Genomic DNA, 27,403 nt, shown 5'->3' with positions numbered 1-27,403 from the left:
AATGAATTTGATTAAGCTGTCGCTATGTTAGAAAAGCAATTTGATGTTGAGGGTAGCTTAGTCATGGCCAGGCTAAGTTTTTCACTAGAGAGCAAGAAGCAGATTAAAGTATTGTTTCTTATGTAGCTTCTTTGCATATCTTGGCATCCGATTGTGAGTTTGAACATTTTACCTCGCAGCTGATCAGAGATCAAGTTGTGGTGCGTTGTAGGGATAAAAAAGTGCAAGAAAAGCTTCTCATGTTGAAAAATCCCTCATTACAATAAATGATTTCTATTAGTAAAAGTATAGAGTTGTCACATAAAGCTTCTAGAGAGTTGAAACCTGACAAAGCTGCTGTTGGTGCAATAAAGGAAGAGAAAGACCATGGTGAAAGAAAAGTTAGTGAACAAAAGGGAAATAAGGTTCTCTTCACTAAGCCGGAAAAGAAATTTGGTCAACAAAGAAATCTTTGTCCAAAGTGTGGTTTTCCCTCACATTTTCCCAACTCTCATTTGTGCCCTGCGAGGAGTGCTTCTTGTCAAAAATGTGGCAGACAAGGTCATTTTGCCAAAGTGTGTAATTTCAGGGGGAATGTCAATGCAGTGTAGGTTGATGAAGATAAGTGTGACGTGTCTGTGGATGTGGTTAGTTCCATGAATGATTTGATGCTTGTAGACAAGGATGATTGTGAGGATTGTGTTGATCACATTGTTGATGTTATTGTTGATGGGAAAAGCATTTGATTACTTGTTGACTCAGGTGCTCTTATGACAATGATCACTTAGGAATTGTTCGAGTGTTTGTGGACTGATAAGTTAGTGGAACCTCCTGATGGAAATCCTGCTTCGCATGAGGGAAGCAGAATTGAGTTGGAGGATTTTTTTAAACCAATTTTGCGTTCAGGGAGAGATGTGTCAATGGAAAAGTGTATATCGGCCAAAAAGTTTTGAATATTTTGGGGTGGTACCACCAGGGGTTATTTGGCATGACCCTTAGGCCTGGGACAAAAGAACCTGTGTCTGTTGTGGATGATGATGTCATTAGTGATGGGCCATTTCACTAGGGTCCTAAGTTCCGCAGGGTGTTTGATGACAACTTGGTACACATTAAGGGTTTCAAACATCTTATCAAGGTGAAGCATCAAGCTGTGCCTGTGAAACGTAAGCTACTGAATGTACAGTTCAGTCTTAGAGATGCCCTGGCAGAGGAACTCAAGAGGATGTGTGAGTCTGGAGTCATTGAGCAGGTTGAATCATCTTTATGGTAATCCCCAATGGTTGTAGCATGCACAAAGATGGTAATTTTAGGGTCTGCATTGACTTGCACAGTTTGAATAAGGAGATATGGGTCTATCACACCCTCTACCCCGTATCAATGACATTCTTTCCAAATTTGCAGGTTCTAAGTGGTTTTCTAAGATTGATCTGTCCTCAGCGTACCATCAGGTCGAGCAGGACTCGTCTTCTAAGCACCTTACTGCTTTTCTCTCTCATGTTGGAAGCTTTCAAAAGGATGTCATTTGGGCTTGCATCGGCAGCATACGTATTCCAGCGCATTATGGAAAAAGGTGTTGGGAGGACTTGAAGACACCGTTGTGTTCCAGGATGACATTCTGGTAGCCGGAAAATGTAAAGATTTGCATGATAAGAATCTTACTGTGTTGAGCAGATGACAAGAGAAGGGAATTGTTGCTAACAAAGATAAGTGTGTTTTTGGTGTAGATTCCATTGAATATTTGGGCTATCGTATCTCTGGTGAAGGAATTCTACTGAGAGAGGAGTTGATTGATGCCATATTTAAGGCAGCAAGTCCTAAATCGAAGGAGCAAGTGTCTTCATTTTTGGGAGTATCCCTAATTTTGCTGCCAAAACGTGTCAAAGGGGTGAGCTTCCTTCCTCGGGATCTGGACGCGAATATACAATGAACCCACCTCTTGATACCTTCAACTCTAATTTTTATACAACAGAGTATTGAAGTGATCAAGCGGGGGAAGGGAAATTAGGAAGGGAACAGCTGGGAAGGAGATCTGGAAAGGAAATGGTCAGTAGTCAACACTAAATTAAGAAAACAAGTCTTAAACAAAACCTTATGAGCATCTAAGTGCTTCTTTTCAGGTATGCTTCCGCCAATAGCACAATAAGCACATTCATGAAAATAAAATGCCTCATAATAAGAGATTCGTTGATGGCACGTATAAAGAATCAAATGATTCCTTCTATGATTTCTCTCAACCTCTCACTAGGTTAGTGGAACTCTACTAAGTCATTACGTGAAAAGATGCTCAATACATTAAAAGAATGCTCAACTTTGAATTCCAAAAAGTGAGATGAGCAAAATAAACAAGATTGCCAGTATCAGTAGAACAAAGGAACCATATAAGTGCCCCTATCAACAATCAGGGAGAGACAGTTGTTAAGAGTCACTGCGCTGGTCAGTATAACATATGTATATTCTGTCTAACAAAACGATAAGTCTCAAGCAACTCCGTTATATCGTGACGAGTCTTACGTTCAGAGTTAGACCTACTCTGATATTCTTTCTTATCTTGCCAATGCTGGGGAAGGCTGCGGGAACCAGGGAGTGCTGCCTTTGATGCTTAGAGCTGTGGGAGCCAGGAAGCGCTGCCTTTGATGATGAGAGCTGCGGGAGCTGGTGAGAAAATGCAGAGAAGAAGAGGAGTCCAAGCGGGAATGCAGAACAGGACTCGGCTGCTTCAAGAGAGATTCCCAAGTGCTAACTAAAATCTGCAAGGCGCCAGAAACAAAGCGGAATGGGAGCAAAGATCAAGAGCTCCGTGCTCTGGAAGATTTTAGGAATAGTGAGCATGGAGGGAAGGGCATGGCCGATGACGTAGATATCGTCACGCTCTCCGTGGATGCCCCAAGCATGATGGGATTTGTAGTGCTTGGAGGCAATTCAACTTTTACAATGCTCCTGCAAAACCATCAATGATCCTAAAGACCACCCAGCATCTAGGGCACAGAGAAATACAACATAGATAAAGGCAGACAAATCACCTACCATGAAAACAGGATTCCCACCAACGAGTGATGGAAGCTGACTCATGAGCTTTGCCACAGTGCACCTTTGCACACAGTGGTATGGGAACAAGTGTTATAGGGATATGTGACGTTAATGGGGCGGGCTCCAGACCGCGTACCACCCTAATCCTGACAAAACGGTTCATTTATATGATCTTCTTAAAAGGAGAGCTACCTTCTTGTGGGATCAAGTGTGTAAAAATGAATTTGATCAGATTAAGCACAAGCTCGGTGTTTGTGAAATTGTAACTCCTTTTGTTCCTTTGTTGCAGTGCATTGTCTCTGTTGATGCTATTTCGGATCGTTTTGGTGGTATGATTACACAAATCAAGCAGGGGATTGAGCACACTGTTGGGTTTGCCTCCCGTTCTTTACGTCAAAGGTAAAACAACTACTCAGTTATTGAGAGGGCACTACTAGCTTGTTGTTGGGCAGTCAAAAGAGTTAAGACCTTTTTGTGGTGTAGGACTTTCAAGTTGTTAACTGATCATAAGCCTCTCATTCCCATTTTGAATGGGCTTGTGGTGAAAGGGCATACTCCTAGGATTGCCAGGCTTCATTCTAAATTGCTTCAATACAATTTTTCAGTGGATTAATTTCCTGGTGGAAGAAATATTAGACCTGATTTTCTATCTAGATCAACGTTACCTTGCTGTGAGACTGATTTACCTGGTGATGATGATGAGGAATGCTTAATCGCTGCTATAGATGTTTCTTGTAATATTGTTTTTTCAATGAAAAGGAATGGTTTGATGCTTTGGACTCTGATTGTTTTCTCAAAAAAGTTAAGGGCTATATTGTCCATGGTTGGCCTAAGGAAAAACATCTTGATAATGAGCTCTAACCATTCTCCAAAATTGCTGAACTTTCACCTGAGCGTGGTGAAATGGTTTTACGAAGTGAAAAATGTGTGCCTCCTGTTTGACTGAGGGATCGCATCGTTAGTGCTGGCCATGAGGGTCATCTTGGACAGACCAACACCAAACTTAGAATTTGTGCAGTCTATTGGTGGTCTTCCATGATTGTCAAATAAATGATGCAGTCAGAGGTTGTGTTATTTGTTGCTCTAGTAATAAAGTTGTCAAAACTGTTACCCCTCCAAAACAGGTTGTGGAGCTCCCTTCTGGACCTTGGAGGAAGTTGGATGAAGTTGTCTGTTTATTTTGTAGGACCTTTCAATGCTCTACCCAACAGATATAAATGTGCGTTGCTGTTTGCTGACTACTATAGCATGTGGTGGGAGGTACATTTTATGATTAATCCCAACACTCATGAAGTTATCAAATTCTTTGAGAGCCTTTTTGCCAGAGATGGATTTCCCAAAGAATTGGTTTCAGACAATGGGGTACAATTTGTTTCTAAGGAAATGTCTGATTTTCTTTGTCGATCTGGTACTCCTCATCACTGAGTCGCTCTTTATCACTCTCAGGCCAATGGTTTTATTGAGCTCATGAATCGCATTTTAGTTGAGTGTGTTCAATATGTTGTTTCTAAAACAGGGTGGAGGTTAGAGAAGCTGTGCAGAGCATGCTGCGGGCTCATCGCACTACCCCTTGTGTGGCTGTTGGGAAAAGTCCTTTTGAATTGTTGAGAGGGAGAGTGGCCACTTTTGGTATGTGTCCTGTGTGGATGAGGCATTGGAGTTTGTGTTCTTTATCAGGTGTGGCTGGTGGTGGGGAACTTAGCAAATCTCCTGTTGAAGTTCTCTCCAAGAGCGACAAGCAGAAAAAGGGAATGGTGTTCTAAAGTTCTAGTGGGAGATTGGGTGAAAATCAAATTTCCTCATAATGTTCCTAAGGGTTTGTCAAACTTTGGTCCTACTGTGCGAGTAGTTGCCACTTCTTGTTATGCAGTAAGAATTAACGGAAAAGGTGGTGGAATTTATGAAGGATTTACAGGATTCCTAATCAAAGTATACGCCAATTGGGACTGGAATTCAGTCTAGAACACTCTTTGGACAAGTATGATCAAGGTGTTTCCAATTTCAGTGTCCCGGGGTGAGGAAATATAAATTTTATGGTCAAGTAATGTTCCCTAACGGGTACCCCACCGTCTCCATGTACCAGCTTGAAGTGCATGTAACTTCCCTCCTGTGCCAGCTATGAAGACGCAAATACATTTGCGTCCAACGTTAACATGTCCTCTTTCAGACCCACCCTGAATGGGTTGAATATTCCGTTTCTAAGTATGCTATGCCAACTTCTTTTTGTGGTGTACTTTACACGTTTTTCAGCTCTGGCAAAGTAGGCCCTGAATTCTGCCATCGAGCCTTTTCCTGTTTTCTGACTCCGAAAGCCTCAGCCCAGGCTGCCTCTGTACCCGTGACCCTTGCCTTACTCCCTGTGCGGCTCACGGCGCTTAGCTCAGCCTGCTGCCTGCCAAGACTGTATTCAACCTTCAAATTATCTGTTCCGCTCCTCGAAAATGCATTCCTGCCTACTAGTTTAAGTAAACATCCCCCCAGCTGCAGAGCAAAGGGCCCGGCCTCACTGTCTCCGTGCAAGTAATTCATAGCCTCTGTTACCATGGTAGGCCCATGCCCCTCGCATTCTCATGTAGACACTTAGGCGCTTATACACGCACTCACAGTCAGTATAGAATAGCTTCTGCCCCAGAGACCTTTCCCGTTTAGATAATATGGTTCCCAAACATCAGATATCAGATATGATAGAAGTACGAGTTGATCTGACATGCCAGACTTCTGTCTCTTTCCGCCAGTGTAAATGTCAAGTCCCCTGCACCCTCCAGTTTCACGTCACTCACACGTCATGCAGCTGCGCGCGCATCCAGGCCTCAGGTTTCTGCTGACATTACAAGATTCTGCTTTGTTGCCACCCACTTGTGACACCTACCTGTGACGTTTCTAGCACACACCTCTATGTTCACGCCTAGTTCACGCCTTCTAATTACGTATCACTACCACGTGGATGCTGTTATCTTGTTTCTCTCAGCTGTTACGCCTACTGTATTGGTTTCTATAATGTCACTTAAGTATATAAGCTATGTATTGTCAATAAAATATTGCTCTATCCCTTCCTGCACCCCAGTGGTGTCAGGAACCCGATATCCGGTCTTGACCATTCCTTTTTAAGGAATAAAACCCCTAAGAACTCTAACACCACGGACTCTGCCTCTTTCTTTCCGATTGAGTTATTATTGATTAAGTACTTACCTGCATAGAAATTAGGACGGTAAATCAAATATTTACCACATTATTTTGGCGCCCGAATAGGGACCCCTCCCCCACCCCACGCGCCGGTTGGTGCGTTGCAAGCTCTGTCCCCTGCCATCAGTTAGACGGAACTACGCGTACTGGCAGGATTTCCTGTATCTCCCTCTGGCCCACGGAGGTGACGAAGACTGCGATCAGCACCCAGACGAGGTGGTGAGGAGTGCGGAGGATCCCGACCAGAGCCTAGCCGAAAGAAGCAAGGTCCGAGGTGTCAAGAGGCCCACCAGTTTCCGAAGTATCCACGTGTCGAGTCGAGTCGAGTCCGGTCCAGTCCAGTCGAGTTTTCCGAGGCCTTCTGTTTCCGTGCTTCCCGGTGAGTACCATTGCTGGGACGTATCTAGACGGGTTTGGGTACACAAATTCGGTCTGCACTGTTTTAGACAGTGTATCTGTACTGTTTAGCAGTATATCAGTTATTTCGAGTTCTTGCACTGTTTTTAGACAGTGTATCTGTACTGTTTAGCAGTACATCCAGTATAGGGGGGTAGTCATATATGTCTCAAATGTCTTTCATGTGATTAATGTCGTAGTATGAGTGACTGTTTTTAATGTGCATTATTGTGTTTTTGTATAACTAGTTGTGTTCAGAATTAAGTAGCAAGGATTGAGCATTCAGTACTAAGTAAACAAGATGCCGTTTTTCAATAAGTTAAAGCAGATAGGAACTAGGAAAGGGATACTAGAGGAAGAAATTCCTATCCCCCCTAGGGACACTCCTGGAAATTTCATGTATCAGAAACATGGCATAGACGCCATATTGTATCTAGATTTATGGGATGATTATACTAAGCATCTAGACGAAAGACACAGATGGCCTGTTACTGGAACATGGGATGCCGAGTGCATCATGAAGGTAGAAGAAGCACTATGGAAAAAGAAAGCCAGACAATCTCAGAAAGACGCCATAGAATTTTGGCGTAAGGAATCACATAAACGTGCTGAAAAGGCACTCCGTAGAGAAGACAGACTTAGAGAAGCACCGGATAAAGCCCGAGAAAACGAATTAGTTACTGAAGGGATCCGAGTAAAATCAGAACAAGTAGACCGTGCACAAAATAATCTCGTAAATGGTATGTATCTTGTGGCCGAGGGTTCGCCTGAAGCCACTTCAGAAATACCGAAAAATCTGCCACCACCATTGGTTCCAACTAAAGTAAATCACAGGACTACTAAAGACATATTTCTGAATTCCTATCTAAACGATGTAGCACCCGCTTACACCAATCCACAGGCCCACGTTCCGCCTACTGACGGTGACGGAGGTGGCAACCCGCCCCAAGATCGCATTCCGCCACTACCGCAACAAGGTTCCCCCGTCCGACAGCCTGTTCCTCCACCCCCACCACTTCCCTCACCTAAGGTTAAGATACCAAATCCGTTCACGCCTGATCCTACTAAAAGACAAGTTCAATTACAGATACAGACTCCACAGAGAGATAATGCTCAAGCCTCCGCCTCAGGAGGTGCGACCGGGGGTCACCAGACCCCGCCAGCAACACACAGATTACACCTTAGGGATATGCAGAAGCATTTTTCACTCCAATCACCCCGTCTCGACATACTCAAAGAGCCGCTTCAAGTTTGCAGATATGATCCAGTACCCGGCAAAGATGATAGGATGTTTTTAGCATCACTACGCTTACGACAAGCTACAGATTACCTACTGTTTTTCTCAGGAATGAAAGAGCACCTAGATAGAATATATCATTTTGTCCAGACTGGGGAAGACCCTGACAGTATTAAGGAGGCCATGGCATACCAGAAAGTTGACACTCAAGCATATATACTACGTTTTTTCATAAATTGTTTAATAAGAGAACGAGACAGGCCTGAGACAGAACAGGATGAACTAGAGGGACTAAACAAGTGGGGTCAAAATATATCCGAAGGAAAACATGATAAAGGGGGTTGCATAGCCAATATGTACAGGAAAATAAGAAAAGCAGTGATAGAAATACACGAAAAAGAGAAAGAAAAAGCTTCCTCCGAGGAGGATGAAGAACCTGAAGAAGCAGAAAAGACCACTGATACGATAGCGTATGTAGGTAAGGGAACTTACCTTAGGAAAGGCATTCGTCCAGAAAGCAAGAGAGTTTTTCTCTCTGGCATATCAAAACCGAATTCTCCTGAACATCAGTTTCAAGAGACTGATAAAAGGCTTCGAGAACGAATGGGGTACCATGTACTCAATTCTATGGATGAACAAGAACTAGCCCGGTCAGCAGTACTATGGGCTGACAATCCGAACATATACAATGATGACACAGTAGCGCAGACATTCCTGAACCTTTCCCCAGACGAGCAGAAATTAGCAGGTGTATACATGATTCAGCACCTCCTCACGTTATACAGAAACCAACATTCTGATCCAGGTCCCTTACACGATACATTAGAAGCACTACTCATGGATAGATGGAGAGGTCTAAGTACCAAGTTAATACAAATAATTCTAGAACAACGGCACAGATACAACACTTTCTTAAGCTCCGAATATGTTCCCGCTCCGCCCCCAGAAAGAAAAATGTACCATATGGAGCGTCTGCATGGCATTGAAAGTCAGAACCCCTTACGAGAAGTACATCCAGTTATGGGTACCGATAATGCCTTGAAACGTGTGTATGTACACACACCTCTGACCAAGTTAGAACTATTGGAAATGAAGAAACTAGTACCCTGTCATGATAAAGACCCTGCAGGTTTTCATAGAGAACTCAAAGACATGTTACTGATGGGAGATTACACATATGAAGATATCATGAAAATGTTAAAGGTACTACTGCCCACCGGCATCTACGAGAAACTAAAGGAACGAGAATGGGAGGTGGGAGACAAAAAGATTGCATGGACAGAAATAGAAGACGAGGAAAAACTCCGTACCCCAGGGCTAAGCCTTGGGGAGAAAACTAAAGCATTACCAGGCTTGATAGTACAGGTTCTGCCAAGATTACTGACAACTAGAAAGGAAGATTGGGACGCTATCTCAGCCTGTAAACAGAAACACGATGAAGATACTAGTGATTTCTATTCAAGATTCGAGAAATGTTTCCTTATTAATAGCGGCCTTAAACCAAGTAGCGAATCATACCCACACCTTTTTGTATCAAAATTAGTCGAGAATTCCCTGCCAGCAGTTAAAGGTCGTGTATACAAGGTTGAGAGTACATGGCAAGCGAATACGCCATCCCAGATGTTACAAATGTTACAATACCATCAGAACAGAATTAGAGAAGAACAGGATCATGAACAGAAACGTATGAAAGACACGAAAATGAAAATGTTAGTGGCCCAGTCGGTTCCAGCCGACGGCCAGAGAAAGGGTACGACCCAGACCCAGAATTCAGCAGCTCCCGTTAAAGGGACATGCAACTATTGCAAGCAGCCAGGTCACTACGTACATGAATGCCCAGTCTTGAAACATAATATATCAACAGGTAAAACTAAAGAAAGGCCGCGTCCACCTAGACAAGACCAGGTCCAGCAACAGACTTCACAGAATATACAGCCTATGCAGAATACACAGCCTACGCATGCTTCATCACATACAGCACAGACGGTAGCGGTACCACAGCCACAGCCCATTGCCGCGACTCAGCAAGTTTCACAACAGATGTACCAGTATGCCCAATCTGCGTACCCCGATTATCCACGATACACATGAAACAGCCTAGAGAGGGAGTTTGGCTTGCCTCTTATTGAGATTCCTGTAGATCAAGAGGGTCCTTATGTACACAGTCAAGTATTGGGAAAAGACAGAAAGTTTTTAATTGACACAGGGGCAAGCCGCACAACAATCAGCCATGACGAAGTCCCAGGGGCACCCCTCTCAGGCTCACAGAATGTTTCCCTTGGTTTTTCAGGACAGCCTATTGTAAATGAGATATCAGAACCAGTTCCTCTGGCTGTGGGTCCATTATCACGTGTTACAGACTTGTTACTTACAAAATCATGTCCAGAAAATCTGTTAGGTATCAAAACATTGAAGGCTCTAGGAGCAGTGATATGTTGCTCTCCGGAGGGAGTTAGATTGTTCTTGCGAGATTTCAAGGGTCACTATGTATTACGAGAGTTTGATGTCAGATTGAAAAATGTACCGGATCACCTGTGGGCACAAGGCCCAACCGATGTAGGCTGCATGCACATTACACCATACCGTGTTACACTGAAACCAGGTGTTGTTTTACCCCGAATCAGACAATACAAGTTACCACCCGATGCTGTAGTGGCTTTACTGGAAATCATTGAAGAGCTCATTGCCCAAGGAGTGGTCGTGGAGACCGACTCCAATATCTGTAATTCCCCTATCATTCCGATTCTTAAACGTACTGATCCCAATGCACCGCCAGTATATCGGCTGGTGATTGATTTACGAGAACTGAATAAATGCATTGTACCACAGTACCCTGTAGTTCCCGACATCTCTTCCCTATTGACTGCTATTGATTCTGAAGCAACGTTCTTTACTGTAATTGACCTCAAGAACGCCTTCTTCAGTGTACCTATTGACCCAGAGAGCCAATACCTTTTCGGATTCAGTTTAAATGGACGAAGTTTCAAATTTTCCCGCGCACCTCAAGGATTCACAGAAAGCCCCAGCATCTATAGTCAAGCACTGAAAAGACAACTAGATTGTATTCAAATGCCAGTTAACACCGCTTTACTGCAATACGTCGATGATCTGCTGATCACCGCACGAAGTGAGCCCGAATGTGAACAAGCATCACTGACAGTTTTACATTTTCTGGCCGACAAGGGACACAAGGTGTCTCCTTCGAAGCTACAATTCTGTGTTCAGCAAGTTGTGTACTTGGGTCACTTGCTGTCCAAAGTGCGGAGACAGCTCACTCCTGATCGCATCCAGTTAATTGTAAATATGCCGCAACCCCAGACACAAAAGGAAGTGCGGGCCTTTATAGGCCTCACCTCGTACTGCAGACAATGGATCCCTCAGTATGCATTTCTAGCTAAACCACTCATTCAGTTGACAACACAGGAGGCAGCGACTTCGACTGCCCTTCCTTGGACTCAGGAACACACACAAGCTTTTGAAGAATTAAAGAAAGCCTTATGCCAAGCACCAGTTTTAGCGACACCATGTTATAGCAAACCTTTTACACTTTTTGTTACAGAACGTGATGGTACAGCGTTGTCTGTCCTCACTCAAGATCAAGCAGGTTCACATAAGCCTTGCGCTTATTTTTCAAGTACATTGGATTCAGTAGCCCAGGCACTCCTTGCGTGCTTAAAGTCAGTAGCAGCAACAGCACTAGCAATCAGACAGAGCGACTCAATTGTTTTAGGACATCAATTAACAGTACAAGTTCCACATTCTGTAGAGGTTCTTTTAAACAGAACTCAGACTCAACACTTGACTATAGCACGACTGACAGGTTACGAATTAACGCTATTCCAGCCACACATAGAAATCAGACGCTGCAGCATTCTGAACCCCGCTACATTGTTACCTTCAATTATGTCAGATCCAGCTCCGCATGATTGTATAGAGATCATTAATACAGTAACAAAACCCAGACGAGACTTAACCGATGTTCCATTGACAAACCCAGACCTGACACTTTACGTGGATGGTTCATGTATGAGAACAAGTACAGGAGAATTAGTGGCCGCGTATGCAGTGACCACTGAAACTGAAGTTAAAGAAACATATCGTATTGACACACTGTCCGCTCAAGCGGCAGAGCTTATTGCTCTGACCCGAGCCTGTATACTAGCCAAGAACAGAAATGTTAACATATACACTGATTCCCGTTATGCGTTCGGAGTTGTACACGACTTCGGAATGTTATGGCAAGAACGAGGTTTCTTGACCTCTCACGGTGCCAAGATCCAACACGGTCCCCTCATTCAAGCACTGTTAGAAGCAATACATCTGCCTTCGGGCATATCCGTCATGAAGTGTAAAGCACATACTAAAGTTACAGATTCTGTTTCCCAGGGTAACGACCTGGCAGACCAGACAGCAAAACATACAGCATTGACTCACACTCAGACAACTGACGTGACAAAGACAATAGTACCGACCCATTGTATGACAGTCAGGGATCCCACACTAGATGTAATCGATATTCAGACACATGCTACTACAGATGAAATAAAGAAATGGACTGAACTAGGAGGGATCCAGACAGATCAAGGTTGGATGACGAAGGGAAAATCTACATGGTTTCTCCCCGACTCTATGGTTCAAGTCATAATCAATACAGCACATAGTCCAGCACATCTAGGAGAGGAAGCGATGTTAGATAGTTTACAGAATCTCTGGTATAACAAACACTTACGAGCAGCATCAAAACAGAAAGTGCGTACTTGCATGATCTGTTGTCAGTTCAATCCAGGTAAAAGCGTCCCTGTAGAGCAAGGTGGATTTCATCCTCCCGATCACCCTTTTGAAGTCCTCCAGATGGATTATATCCAGATGGACCGTTGTCGAGGATTCAAATATGTCCTCGTAATTGTTTGTGCACTTTCCCGTTGGACCGAAGCATATCCAGTCCCAGATTACACTGCTCCGACCACTGCCAGGCAGCTGGTTCGAGAATTCTTCCCACGATACGGCTTGCCTCGTGTCGTGTACTCAGATAACGGACAGCCATTCTCATCCGAACTCATGAAACAGGTTTCCTTGCTGCTAGGATATCAGTGGAGATTCCATTGTGTCCGACATCCCGAAGCCGCTGGCCTTGTAGAGAGGCATAACCAGACACTAAAGACGCGCCTTGCTAAAGTTTGTAAAGAGAAAGGGGTCGACTGGATAGTCGCTCTGCCAGTTGCATTGTTCTATATGAGGATGGTCGCCCACTCGAGATCAGGACTATCCCCGTATGAAGTGGTCTTTGGCAGACCACCGAATATGTGGGGGACGCCCATACCTAAGAAAATTACCGATGTTGATTGTAATATGCTGACAGATTACCTTGCCTCCTTGATGTCTGCACTCCAATCATGTCGTTCACAGGTTGCCGCAGCTTTCCCTGACAACACTGATGTAAAGCCGCATGATGTCCGTCCCGGGGACACGGTCCTAATTAGGAACTTCGACAGGAAAAGTCCGCTGGAGCCCCGCTGGAAAGAGCCGAAGACCGTCCTTCTTACAACGCGGACCGCTATCAAAGTAGAAGGCCGAAAGGGGTGGATCAATACAAGCCATATAAAAAAGGGTAACGAACTGATGCCAGAAAAGGACTCGTCCACCCCTTCCAAAGACTGTATCGAACCTAGTGACTTTAAAGTTCCGAAACAAGAGAAAACTCCCCAAGAGGAGTACAGATTGAAACTTCGATCTAGCAAGTCAGACAGTTTAATTGTTTAAGTCCTCCCCTAGGTGAATCGGTTAAATAGTTTCTGACATGTATCCCCTAGATCGAGATAGAGAGAGAGAGAGACAACTCAAGAAACGTACATATTGCAAATCACTCCGTAGTCACTGTATAGTGACATTATTGATTATGTTTTTTCTAAGCCTTCTGATTATTGTTGCTAGTATATTGCTTCCCATATACTACCCTATTTTCAAGCGTGAACAATCTGCTTACAATGTTTCTGCTGAACATTCTTTTAGTGAATTACCTCCCCACGAACTTTCTTACAGACTCGCGCTGCGCAACAACACATTCATTAGTATGTTACATCATTCCCATCAGACTAACAATGCTACAAACTGCTGGATATGTGGCCGACTCCCTCCCTACCAGAAATACAAGGGAGTTCTGCCCCTCTTTCCGTACCCGTTCACTCACAATGGCTCCTGTGGTGCATGGTTTAGAATAATTAATTCCTTAGATCCTGATGTCGCTGTTTTCAAAGGGAGCTGGGTTTGGGGAAACTTGAACTTAGTTCTGCTTAATGTCTGTTACCCTGACAAGAAGGGACTCCCCACTAGAATAGGAACTGATCTAGAAAATGAAGTATATGGATTAGGTAATTATACAATTAACCTTATGATTCTTACTGTTGAATCCGAAACTGCACCAGTTCTCCCTGCTATGTCAGTATTACCAGTCACTGGTGATTTATGTGTCAGTAAGAAAGGTTCAGTACACTTAGGTCATAGCAAATGTACTACTGTGGTCGAATTCAGTGACCAAGGCAAATCTTCCTTTAGAGCTACCCGTCATTCCTACTTTGTTTGTGGCCATACCGCATACATACGCTTGCCTCCAGATTGGGATGGTACCTGTTACATTGCATTCCTTCTGCCCCCTGTTTTTCTAGCCCCTCCTGATTATCACAGAAATACAAATCTAGTAAAGAATAGACTCCGAAGAGATCTCCCGATTGTCGACTACACTGAAACGGCATGGGAGCAATATACAGATTTCAATAAAGGATTCTTTTTCTTCACAGGCCCCGTCCAAAATAGTAAACTAATACGCAGATTAACTAGAACACTTGAAGCAGTAGTGAATGAAACTGCCTCCGCCCTAGGTAACTTAACAGAGGAGCAGTCCGCCATGCGGGTTGTTGTTCTTCAGAATCGTCTTGTTATTGACGTCATCTTGGCAGATAGAGGCGGAGCTTGTAAGGTCATCGGGTCAAGTTGCTGTGTTTTCATTCCAGAAAACGCGCCAACTGTATACCAAGCTATTACACGTCTTCATAAAATTGCAAATCAGATACATCAGAATCCAGGCACCTGGACTTGGTCCGGTTGGTTCTGGACAACGTTAACCGCTTGGGGATGGAAGATCCTATCCTTCCTAGGCATCGCCCTTGTCATAGTATTCAGTTGCTGCCTGTGCCTACAGTGTGGGCCAGCGATTTGTGGACTGTGTGCCACATCGTGCATTGAACATTCCAGTTTTCTCTCAAAACGTGAAAGAAAGAAAGAAGAACAAATGATGTTACAAGAACAGACTGATCGATTCATGAGGATCGATATATCATGAAGGGTCCGTAGGGAACAAGGAGGGAATGAGGAAATATAAATTTTATGGTCAAGTAATGTTCCCTAACGGGTACCCCACCGTCTCCATGTACCAGCTTGAAGTGCATGTAACTTCCCTCCTGTGCCAGCTATGAAGACGCAAATACATTTGCGTCCAACGTTAACGTCCTCTTTCAGACCCACCCTGAATGGGTTGAATATTCCGTTTCTAAGTATGCTATGCCAACGTCTTTTTGTGGTGTACTTTACACGTTTTTCAGCTCTGGCAAAGTAGGCCCTGAATTCTGCCATCGAGCCTTTTCCTGTTTTCTGACTCCGAAAGCCTCAGCCCAGGCTGTCTCTGTACCCGTGACCCTTGCCTTACTCCCTGTGCGGCTCACGGCGCTTAGCTCAGCCTGCTGCCTGCCAAGACTGTATTCAACCTTCAAATTATCTGTTACGCTCCTCGAAAATGCATTCCTGCCTACTAGTTTAAGTAAACATCCCCCCAGCTGCAGAGCAAAGGGCCCGGCCTCACTGTCTCCGTGCAAGTAATTCATAGCCTCTGTTACCATGGTAGGCCCATGCCCCTCGCATTCTCATGTAGACACTTAGGCGCTTATACACGCACTCACAGTCAGTATAGAATAGCTTCTGCCCCAGAGACCTTTCCCGTTTAGATAATATGGTTCCCAAACATCAGATATCAGATATGATAGAAGTACGAGTTGATCTGACATGCCAGACTTCTGTCTCTTTCCGCCAGTGTAAATGTCAAGTCCCCTGCACCCTCCAGTTTCACGTCACTCACACGTCATGCAGCTGCGCGCGCATCCAGGCCTCAGATTTCTGCTGACATTACAAGATTCTGCTTTGTTGCCACCCACTTGTGACACCTACCTGTGACATTTCTAGCACACACCTCTATGTTCACGCCTAGTTCACGCCTTCTAATTACGTATCACTACCACGTGGATGCTGTTATCTTGTTTCTCTCAGCTGTTACGCCTACTGTATTGGTTTCTATAATGTCACTTAAGTATATAAGCTATGTATTGTCAATAAAATATTGCTCTATCCCTTCCTGCACCCCAGTGGTGTCAGGAACCCGATATCCGGTCTTGACCATTCCTTTTTAAGGAATAAAACCCCTAAGAACTCTAACACCACGGACTCTGCCTCTTTCTTTCCGATTGAGTTATTATTGATTAAGTACTTACCTGCATAGAAATTAGGACGGTACATCAAATATTTACCACAGGGGAGTCCTGCTCATGTTCCTTTTTTGCGGAGAAGTGGAAGAAAGAGAGTTCCAATACAACGCATAAATCTGTGATTTTGTCTTTTTTCCTTTTATACTGAAATGTAGTGCACATTTTGTTATTCTGTGCTATCATTTGGTATTTGCTAAGTCTTTAGTGCTTCTTTTCCTTTTTTGCATCTTTTTCTTCTTTTTCCTTTTTGTGTCCTTTCTTTCTCTTATTTTCTTGCATTGTTTAGCTTCCTGTGTCTCCCTTTTTGTTTGGTTTGTAAAGAAGGGAGATGTTGTAGTAATGCTATTATTTGCCTAGTGTGCCTACCTCCATGGTTATGGAATGTTGGTGTTCAAACTGCCAGGGACTGTTATTCATTCCCTGGAAGCTGTGAGGACGAACGGTCAATAAACATATGATTTCTCCACTTACCTGTTTGGAGTGGTTACTTCAGTAGTCCTTCATGTCCACATCATATATGTTCTCTTGGGACATTGTGTATAATTGACACCAAAGAAATTGTTGTGAATAAATACCACAGTGATTGTTAATTGTTGTCTGCAGTGGTTTTTTTAGTGGGTCATGCAGCCATTTTGGCTAAACAATAGGCTGTTTTTTTTTGTTTTGATGGGTAAAAGATTTCACCAGACAACTTTGTTTGCAGCACTGATACAGTTCTGAGTGGGTGAAGTTAAGAAAACTGAAATTGCTGGAGACCACAGAAGGCACAACCACCTTCTTGTGACAGGAGATAATTATTTTCAACATTTCAGCTGTACTTTTTTTCGTCTGAGTTTGGCACGCCAGTAGAAAATTAACCACTTACATGTTTACCCTTTTTAGAATATTTTAATTATGCTATTAGTCTTGGTGTTTCAAGCCTTAATTGTCTACTTTGGTGTTTTGTAAAGTATGTTCAAGGGAAATGTTTGGTTTGTGTCAAACTAATCGAACTTTGCAGTTGATTGTATAATTCTATAGTTAAATAATTTGAACATCAGTTTAAAAGTTACAATTCTGGAAATATGGACCTTACTTATTCTTAAAATGTGATGGTCTGTGAGTGATGAACCATTTATATAATGACGTTTATAGGTACATTTAAGCCATTGCCCATTATACACTGGTTAGCCCGACCAACCAATGTTTAAAATAATTTTTACACATCCACCATTCCATAATCAGATTACTGCACAATTAATGAACAGAGATAAGGTGGTAGTAGTGATATATTATGGATACACGTTCCACACCCTTGTGCAATGCAGGGACTACTCCACAATTATATGTAAGAAAATAAGACATAATGTCAAATGGATGAGTGAAGATTCTGGACTAAGTGCAGGGCCGATAGGCCTTATGCCTTCCCTTTCACCACAATTCTAAAAAGACTATCCTCAAAATGTCTCTGGCGCAAATATTGTTTTGACACAAATTAAGGGTATGTTTAAAGTGATTGGGTTGTGGACAGCTTCTGGTGTGGATATGGGGAAATTGGTATACTCATTACCAACAAAAGTGACCCAAGTTGCTGAATTACATTTTTCTTTATTCACGGGTAGATGAGTTGTAAGGGCCATTTTGTCAACATTTCAGGAGATTGAGAGTGTACGTATGGCATGAGTGATTTTACTCATGTGAGAGAGTGCAGTAGCCTATGTGCAACATATTGTGTCAATATATGTATGACATGTATATGTGTTTGAATGATTGTGTTTCTGGGCCGTGTTATTGTGAGTGTTTGGGAGAAAGAGATGGGTGTGAGCATGTGTTGTGTGCATGTTGGATAATGTATTTGAAAAGTGCGACATCTGTCTGAGTGTCACCTAGAGTGTGTGTGTAAGAAGGTGATTATGTGGGAGACACCTAAGCCCTTTCTATGAGTGGCCTCTTAATTCTGATTTACAAGAAAGCAGGAGTCCTGCACAAAAGTGAGATATGAGTTCTGCAGTATTACTACATGTTTCGTGACCAGGTGGAATTTTAACTAGTATCGCATGTGAGATTACAAGAAAAAAATCCACCTGGTCAAACCCAGTGGAACATGACGCTTCTCAGGTTCAAGGCCACACATTCTAAAATGTTAGCAGAGCCAGAGGGACAGTATGCCTGAGTAATTTTGCCCAGGATTTGAGTTTTAGGGAGAAACATTATGACAATTGAAATGGAATCTATATGTCTAAAGATTCAGAGTCTGGCAGATGACATTTTCCATTACACATGTGACTAGCTTGCCTGCCCACAGCTCAGAATAATCTGACACTGCCTCATGCAATCAGGATATTGTGACTTCTAATTTGATGATCCACACTTTAACCAAATATAAGAGAGTGTCCACATGGAGAATTAAAAAAACTGTTTAAACTCAGTTTGAAAGAGGAATCAAGGAAATATAGGGGCATATTATCAAGGGGGTTTATCTCCGCTTTTTTGGCTTTAAAAGCCAAGAAAGCGGAGATAAAATTATTTCCCTATTACCTAGCTGTCGCTAACACCAGTTAGCGACAGCTAGTAGGAGATTGCGACCATCTTGGGCCCCAATTTGCATGTCTGAGAAATATATCACTAATGACATGCAAAGTGGGCTTGCCAAGATGTTAGCGACTGGAAACAGTCGCTAACATCGCTATCTCCTATTACCAACTTTTGGAGATATTCGCGCTAAGCGCGAATATCTCCAAAAGCTAACACCTGCCCTGAGCAGTTCTTAGCCATGTTATCCAATGGGAGGTGGATATCATGGCTAAGAGCATTAGCTCGGTAATGCATGAATATCGCTGACTTTTCAGCGATATTCATGCATTGTGGCCGATTTTTATCGCATTTGCGATAAACCTTGGTAATACCAAGGTTTATCTGCGGTAGAAATCGCCGCTGGTCGGCGATACATTTTTGTCTCTAACCAAGCAATAGCGATAATTATCGTTATTGCTTGGTAATATGCCCCATAGAGCATTATTCAAAAATTGAATTTTGCAGTACGTAAGTGATAGAGCACGCAGGTCACCCGACTCAGTTTACCATACTCACCTAGGCCCATAAATAATACAACTTATATTTGTGAGTTTTAATCAGGTAACCTGTGCACTTCCTCTATCAGTGAATTATAACTTTCATTTAGGACCTATACCATTGACTTACCAATCCACGTCAGCGGTACCTAAAAGTCCTAAGGGATCAAGGGTGTTAGAATATTAGGTAAGACAACATTTGCACTCATATAATAACCACAGACTCAGGAAGTTTTAAAATCTTTATCCAAGTTTCTTAAATGGTCATGATCCAAAGATTAAACATCAACAGACTTTCAATTATGAAGATCAGAATTAATGTGTAACTATGCAAAAGATATATTATACTGAACATTTAGCAATAAGGGAAGGTAAGAAAAGGAACGATTTGGCATTTAACAACAGGGAAGGGTAAGATAAAAGGGAATACGTAATCAAGATTGTCTTAAGATTTTAACCATAGGGAGGATAAGAAAAAGGGAACATATGTAATCAAAACTTTTAACGGTAGGAAGAGTAAAGAGAAAGAAATAATACCATGACACACCCAAAGGTTATGAACGGCACCCGCAGTTCAGTTGCAACTCCTGTGCTACTCCCTCTCTGCAGCTAACAGCCAGAACCCCGATCGGGTTATCGATTTCACTGACAAAGTGCTTTGCCAGCACTTAAGCTTCCCGAACCCCGAATGAGTCAGCAAATCTTCTGACAGAGTGGGCCGCAGCTCTCTGTTCTTGGTCACTTATTGAGTACGTTGTGTCTGTGACAGGTCAGCTATTCGGACAAGTCGGACAAATTAACTAAATTACCCTACCCTAGTTATACTATTTTCCAGGTCAGTGTACCAATCTCCAATGTTGCAAGTGTAAGGATTGCCAATTTTGATTGGGCAAGGAATGAGGAGAGGTCATCAGACCATACCAAAAATGAAACTTTCTGCATATCATATTTAAATTAACGTTCCCGCCCATCATTTTATTTTCTCATGACATCTCTATTCCACCCAACAATGAATGTTCTATTAGTAAATACATTGTATTAACATTGTACATTTGAGCTTCCTCTGACAGAGGTAAAGGGTCAGTTTCCCAGGCGCATCTTTGGATGAGACTGTTCCTGGCAACCATTCAATGCCATTTCTGAAGCGTCCCTTGGTTTCTTTTGTGCATGTTCAAAATTGATTCAGTGGGATCTCGTCAGGCCCAAAGGAGTTACATGTAAAAATAGAAGACAACCAGTTTTAGAACAAAGGATAAAAGAGTATTCTGTATACAACTTAGCTCTACTCTGTACCCATTAATATATTTTTAACTATAGCATTAAGATTAGGCAGAACATACAGCTTAGCAAAAGCAGCTGAGCAAGCTTCATGCATGCGATTACACAGAGCAGCCATTTTAGTTCAAATGCGCAGAAAGGAAAGTTTCCCTCCAAGCAAAAGATATGTCATGTCACGTGAGTGTGACTGATGCATGCGCAGTAAGAAATCCCGCGTAGCAGCAGCCATTTTATTTGCAAGCGAATTAACATTAGTAAAACACATAAGCAAACTTCACTCAGACACCCATTTGTTTTGTGTAATGAGATATTAATAAAATAAACATGTTGATTAATGTATTAACGTTATGCCGAGAGGACTGATTACAAGCAAGTCGCATTACGTGTGTATCCTTGCTCCATCATAAGTATATACTACACACATTTGCTAATATCCACCTCTCCAATATTGTCTATGCGGAGATCCTCACACATGTAAGTTTGATATTTAGTTGTAAATATATGAGGGACCGGGGGAGTGGCTGGAAAGTTGGAGGAACTAACTAGAAACTGGGAGTGGCATGGGGGGATAAAGAGGGGTATGTAAGTGATAAATAGGGATTTAGGGAGATCAGACACCCACAAACAAATGAGTTAGCTCACTGTAATCCACAAACTGCTATTTTAAAGTTAATACAGCCCAAAATGACAGAATAAATGAGCCAAAAATGACCACATGTACTCCTGCACAGAGCTGGTATAAGTCCTGCACCATACATGGCCACCCACTGGACCTACAACATCATCCCTTTGAAAAAAATGTGGGCACGGATTTAAAATAGAAACCAGTAGCAAATAAAAGGAAAATAAATTAATTAATGTTGGCATTTAGAAATCTATGTACAGTGAATTACAATAGAGAATAAATATTTAAATACAAAAAAATGTTGATCATTATATTAATAAAGTTTTTCAAATTAAAAAAGTTTTACATTCATTTTTTCATTGAAAAGGGTTTTAAAGCATTATACCACACAATGTTAATTTTATTTATGTAATGTAATTTAATGTAATGTAATGTAAATTGGTATTTATACCGCGCGACTATCACTCCAAGGAGCATCTTGGCGCCTACACAGACCAGAGTGGATCTAGAGTCTGGTCCGGCTGGTTTTAGTAGTATGACCAGGGTACTCATTCTAGGGCTCTTGCGCATGTGTCAGGGAGACTAAAAATCCAGGTCTTCACTGCCTTTCTGACCTCAGATTCCCATTCCATAGCACAGAGAAGTGGGGGGAGTTTGTTCCATGCCTTGGATCCTAGTACTGGCAGGGATTTGCCACCCCGTGAAGTGAGTCTAAAAGTCGGGATAGCCAAAAGGTTGGCATTAGAGGATCTCAGGGTGCGCAATGGATGGTATAGGGAGAACCTCTTTTGTATGTACTTTGGTCCTTACGAATGAAAGGCCCTGAAGGTGATCAGTAGGACTTTAAACAACACCTGTTTGACCACTGGTAACCAGTGAAGAGTGTTTAATGTGGTCGACGCTGAGGATTTCTTTGTCCATTTCAAAACCAGCCTGGCGGCTGCATGCTGCACCGTTTGCAACTTATGAGTAACCACCTTGTTGGTTCCCACATATAGACTATTACAATAGTCGAGTCTCGATGTTACGAGGGCGACCGCTACCATTTTCCTGGCTGATAGTGGGAGTAAATCAAATAATTTTCTTAGACTTTTAATGACATTGAAACAGGTAGCAGCTACTGACAGCGCATGTAGTTTAAACGACAGATCGGCATCAAACTTGATGCCTAAGTTACGTGCCGCATTAGTCATGTTTGGCGGTACCTCCGCATGTACATATGTACATATCTCTCACACAATTCACCATAACGATATCTACTATGCAGGCGGAAACAATGAAACATGCAATACCATCAAAGTAATTGGAAAACAATGAGATTGTGCGGGATTGATAATGTTTTGCCACATGAAAGGGAAAGACACAGAACAAGAAAACTCCACCAATTAGAATCCAAATACATAATCCATTAAAAAACTAAAACACCATTTTGTTTGAATAACGATGTATGTACATCTGCAAAATAATATGATGACCTTAGGTAACAAAGAATATCAAAATACTAATATTGAGGATCACTTTTATTATAAATATAGGAGATTAATTCCATGAGGAAATATACAACACAATGCTAATGACTCATTTCACTACTGAGGTCAACAATAAAGAGATAATTATTAATGTGTAGTGAACTCGTTAATCAAGCACTATATGCCCACTGAGGCCGATATGGAGTTTGTTTGTTCATAGTCAAGAAATCTCAGATATTATGTGGCTATAGATTCATTCACATGATTAAGTTATTATAAACTGAAGCCCTTACACACAATATTTTAAATAACGTGATTAAATTGGCATGTTATGTCACTCCAAGATTCACAATGCTGAAAATGAGAAAAAAATCGGTTCAAATATGAGTCAATTGAAAACGGAAATATTGTTCTTGATTTGTGAATATATTTTCATTAAAAACACATTATCAATTATTACAACAATATAAGTGTTTTAAAATGAACTACATGTCCCAGAATGTTACACTGTAGGCAGGGAAGGCTAATTGTGTAAATTATGAAATGAAAAATGGACTCACCTGCAGTGATCAAACCCATTGTGGTCAAAAAGTGAAACTGTGGGCCCCAAATAAATTAATTTTAACAAGATATATATATTCACTGAAAAAACCATAGGTTATAGACCATATATAGTTAGGAATTTGCATTTACAAAACCTTGAAAATTCACTGAAAAAAACATAGGTTAGAGACCATATATAGTTAGCTGGACGTTTTATTGATATAAACCCAATGACATTCCATATATAGTTAGTTGCACTAACTATATATCGCGCACCCGCAATCCACTGCTGATGATGTCACATATTACATCATTCATGACATGGTCAGTGACATCACTGATGACATCACTGATGACAACTCAAATGACATCACTGATGACATTATCCAATGACTGTATGTTTCTGTAAAGTTAAAATATGTCTTTCATATTGAAGAATGAGTGGATGTGTAAGTGTCTGGATGAAGAATTTAGTAGGTGCATGACTGACTGTATGAGAGAGTGATTAAATGTGTCTCACTGAGTGCATGGGTTAGTGACTAAACTGTCTTAATTTGTGCATCATTATGTCTGTTGTTCTGTAAACTGCTGAATGTGTTAATCAGTAGCTATATTAGTAACTATATGGGATATTCATTGGTTGCCCAAGTATTTGTATGGGAGACTGAGTATGTGTATGAGTGGCTGGGAGGTGTATGACTCTGTGCATAGATGTGTGAGCAGTTGATTCACTAGAAGTATGGGTTCAAAAGTGCATGTGGAAACAGCTGCATGGGCGGTTGACTGTGTGCATGAGTGTATTGGTGAGTGAATGGATATCTCAGTGCGTAAAATACAGACCATGTGAGAATTGACATATATAACCGTGCATAAGAGCCAGTGAATGTGTGAGTGGCTGTATGGATCATTGTGAACTTGTATTAGGGATCGTATAGGAAATTAAATATGTGTTAGAATATGTTTGAATTAGTAAGGTGGGTATAACTGTATAGTTGAGGAAATGGAGGTGTGATTGATTCTGTGCATGACTGAGTAGATGTATGAGTAACTCCATGGATGAGTGACAGTCTGTGAGTGTCTGTTTACACTGATTGTATCTAAGGTTATATTAGAGTCTGAAGAGGTTCATCGTATTATCACATGAATGATATTATCAGTGATGTTGTCAGTGATGTCATTTGAGTTGTCATCAGTGATGTCATCAGTGATGTCACTGACCATGTCATGAATGATGTAATATGTGACATCATCAGCAGTGGATTGCGGGTGCGCGATATATAGTTAGTGCAACTAACTATATATGGAATTTCATTGGTTTTATATCAATAAAATGTCCAGCTAACTATATATGGTCTCTAACCTATGGTTTTTTCAGTGAATTTTCAAAGTTTTGTAAATGCAAATTCCTAACTATATATGGTCTATAACCTATGGTTTTTTCAGTGAATTTCATTGGTTTTTTAAAAGCTAATATCTATAGCTGTAAAATTTATTCTTTATTACGTGACGTATCACGTAGCCACGTGAGACGCCTCATGACGCGTCGCATAACCGTGACGTATCGGCTCTGCAGCGCAAACAAAACCCGTAACGTAAGCGCGCCGGAGCACGCTTACAGATAAATATATTTTTTTTAACCTTAATTGGACAAAATCCACACGTGCACATATCTTGAGGCCTTGCAAAGGCACATCAAACAAACAGTCCCTCCAATTTTGCCAAGTTTGGTGGAAATCTATTCCTTTAAATTTTATTTTACTGTTTCTCTTGGTTTTCCCCTTGTTACGCTTACCGGAACGCTACCCGGTACGCAAACCGGACGCTCCAAAAACACAAGATGGCGGACTCCCGTTACGCTGCCGATTAGCTGCCCGGTTAGCATACCGGGAAGCGCCTCTACCGCGAAAAATCGCAAAAAATGTTTTATTTATTTTTTGCCCCGCGGGGCACTTTAATATCCCCCTCATCAATCCTAGGGGGTCAGTAGGGGTCTACCTTGCCCCCTTTCCTTCATTTCCCCCTTCGTTTTTCACCACCTCTTGTCTCTCGATCCTACCGAGAGACAAGATGGCAGCCGCTCCGGACTGTTTACAATGTTGACAGCCAATCAGCTTCTCCTCTGTCTCCCGTTACGCTGCCGGTTAGCTGCCCGGTTAGCGTACCGGGAAGCGCCTCTACCGCGAAAAATCGCAAACATTTTTTTATTTATTTTTTGCCCCGCGGGGCACTTTAATATCCCCCTCACTAATCCTAGGGGGTCAGTAGGGGTCTACCTTGCCCCCTTTCCTTTATTTCCCCCTTCGTTTTGGCCTCCTCTTGTCTCTCGATCCGACCGAGAGACAAGATGGCGGCCGCTCCGGACTGTTTAGAATGTTGACAGACACCGGAGAGCCAATCAGCTTCGCTTCGCAAAGCTCCGTTACGCGAAATGTACGCGAACCGGAGCGCTGCCCGGGGCGCTGTTACAGATATATATCTTTTTTTGAACGTTAATTTCTCAAAATCCACTGGAGCACATATATTGAGACCTAGCAAAGGCACATCGGGCTAACAGTCAGTACAATTTTGCCAAGTTTCGTGCAAATCCATTCAGCCGTTCGGGCTAAAAGTGAGGCCAACCGCCCTATGGAAATTAACATGGGAAAAACGCGTTTTAGGACCCCCCTTTTTTCTCGGCCCCCCCTTGACGAACCACCCCCAAATTTTAAGGGGCTGCTCAGAAACAAAATGTTCAATTTTCTTGAAAAATTAAGCCGATTCCGTCCACAAACGCCAAAGTTATTAGACATAGAATTTTCAAAAATCCCATAGAGAAAAAATCCTAACTATATATACCTACTGGCGACCGCCAGTAGGTTATATATATATATATATATATATATATATATATATATATATATATATATATATATATGCCATTAAAGGTGTTGAAACTTCTCCATGAGTGGCGTCTCCATAAGGGCAAAAAAACAGAAGTGGATGTTTTGCGGCTTGCTCAGTCGCGGAGACACCCTTCTGCAAGCAGGCGGATCCGTTGGTCAGTAAACACTGAGCACAAAGGAGCGGAAAAGGCCGTGTGGCAGGGCTTGATAATTAACAGATGCAGGGGTGTCTCTACGCCTCCAAATCCACTTGGGGCATATTGCAGGACACTAGAGGCAAATTGGCACCCATTGGGAAAGCATATGCAAAGGACCATGAAGACCAGCATGCCTCTGAGCATACGCCCATTGGGGCGGGACTTTCTATCAGTTTAAGGAGCCTTTGAAACTTGCCGATTTGATCACTCACCTTTCAGCCCATGAACAAGAGCACCTCCGTGCTCGAAACGCTTTGGGCATTTGATTTTAATTGAAGGAGTTTTAGATGCTGCTACACTGATGTCTGCCATTAAAGGTGTTGAAACGTCTCCGTAAGTGGCGTCTCCATAAGGGCCAAAAAACTGAGCTGGATATATATATATATATATCCACCTATTGTTAGGAACTAGTTTCCATTGGAAAAGCCTTTTTTGACATGCCTATATTTTTTGTTCTGTTTGATGAATCCTAATGGAATTTTCCCCAAAAAGTGTGCCATTCATTCTACTTGTGCATGGAATGTTTGGTGGTGATCTGTCAAGCAGAAGCTGATAAAAAGAGGGGGAGGGAAAAAATTTAGCTGTTCACATGTTAATTCCCTTAGGAATCTTAGCTATGACTACATAAACAACGGCTGGAATTACATCAAGTTTGGCAGAAAGGTAGTTCTTGGTCAAGAAAGCAACCTGTTTGTTATTTGGTGTAAATCCATTCAGCAGCTTTAGGGATATTAAAAGAAATCCAAATGTGTGTATCTAGGGACCCTTTATGAACCCTCGATCTTGTGTAGAGATCTGATTGGCTGCCAATGCTTCAAGCAGGAAGTATTGGCAACCATCTTGGGACTCGGGTTCAGCTGAATCCCAAACAAAAACCTGAAAAAAGAGAAGGGGTGGGGTAGGAATACCCTGAACCCCTAGTCTTGGTACTGGGGTCGCAGAGGGACCCCACCAGAGATAAAATTCAATTTGTTTTAAATGTTTTAGGTGAAATTCATGACAGATTCAT

The sequence above is a fragment of the Lissotriton vulgaris genome, chromosome 4_1 (assembly GCF_964263255.1).
Source record: "Lissotriton vulgaris chromosome 4_1, aLisVul1.2, whole genome shotgun sequence".
Classification (NCBI taxonomy): domain Eukaryota; kingdom Metazoa; phylum Chordata; class Amphibia; order Caudata; family Salamandridae; genus Lissotriton; species Lissotriton vulgaris.
Note: the sequence above shows the minus strand (reverse complement) of the source record.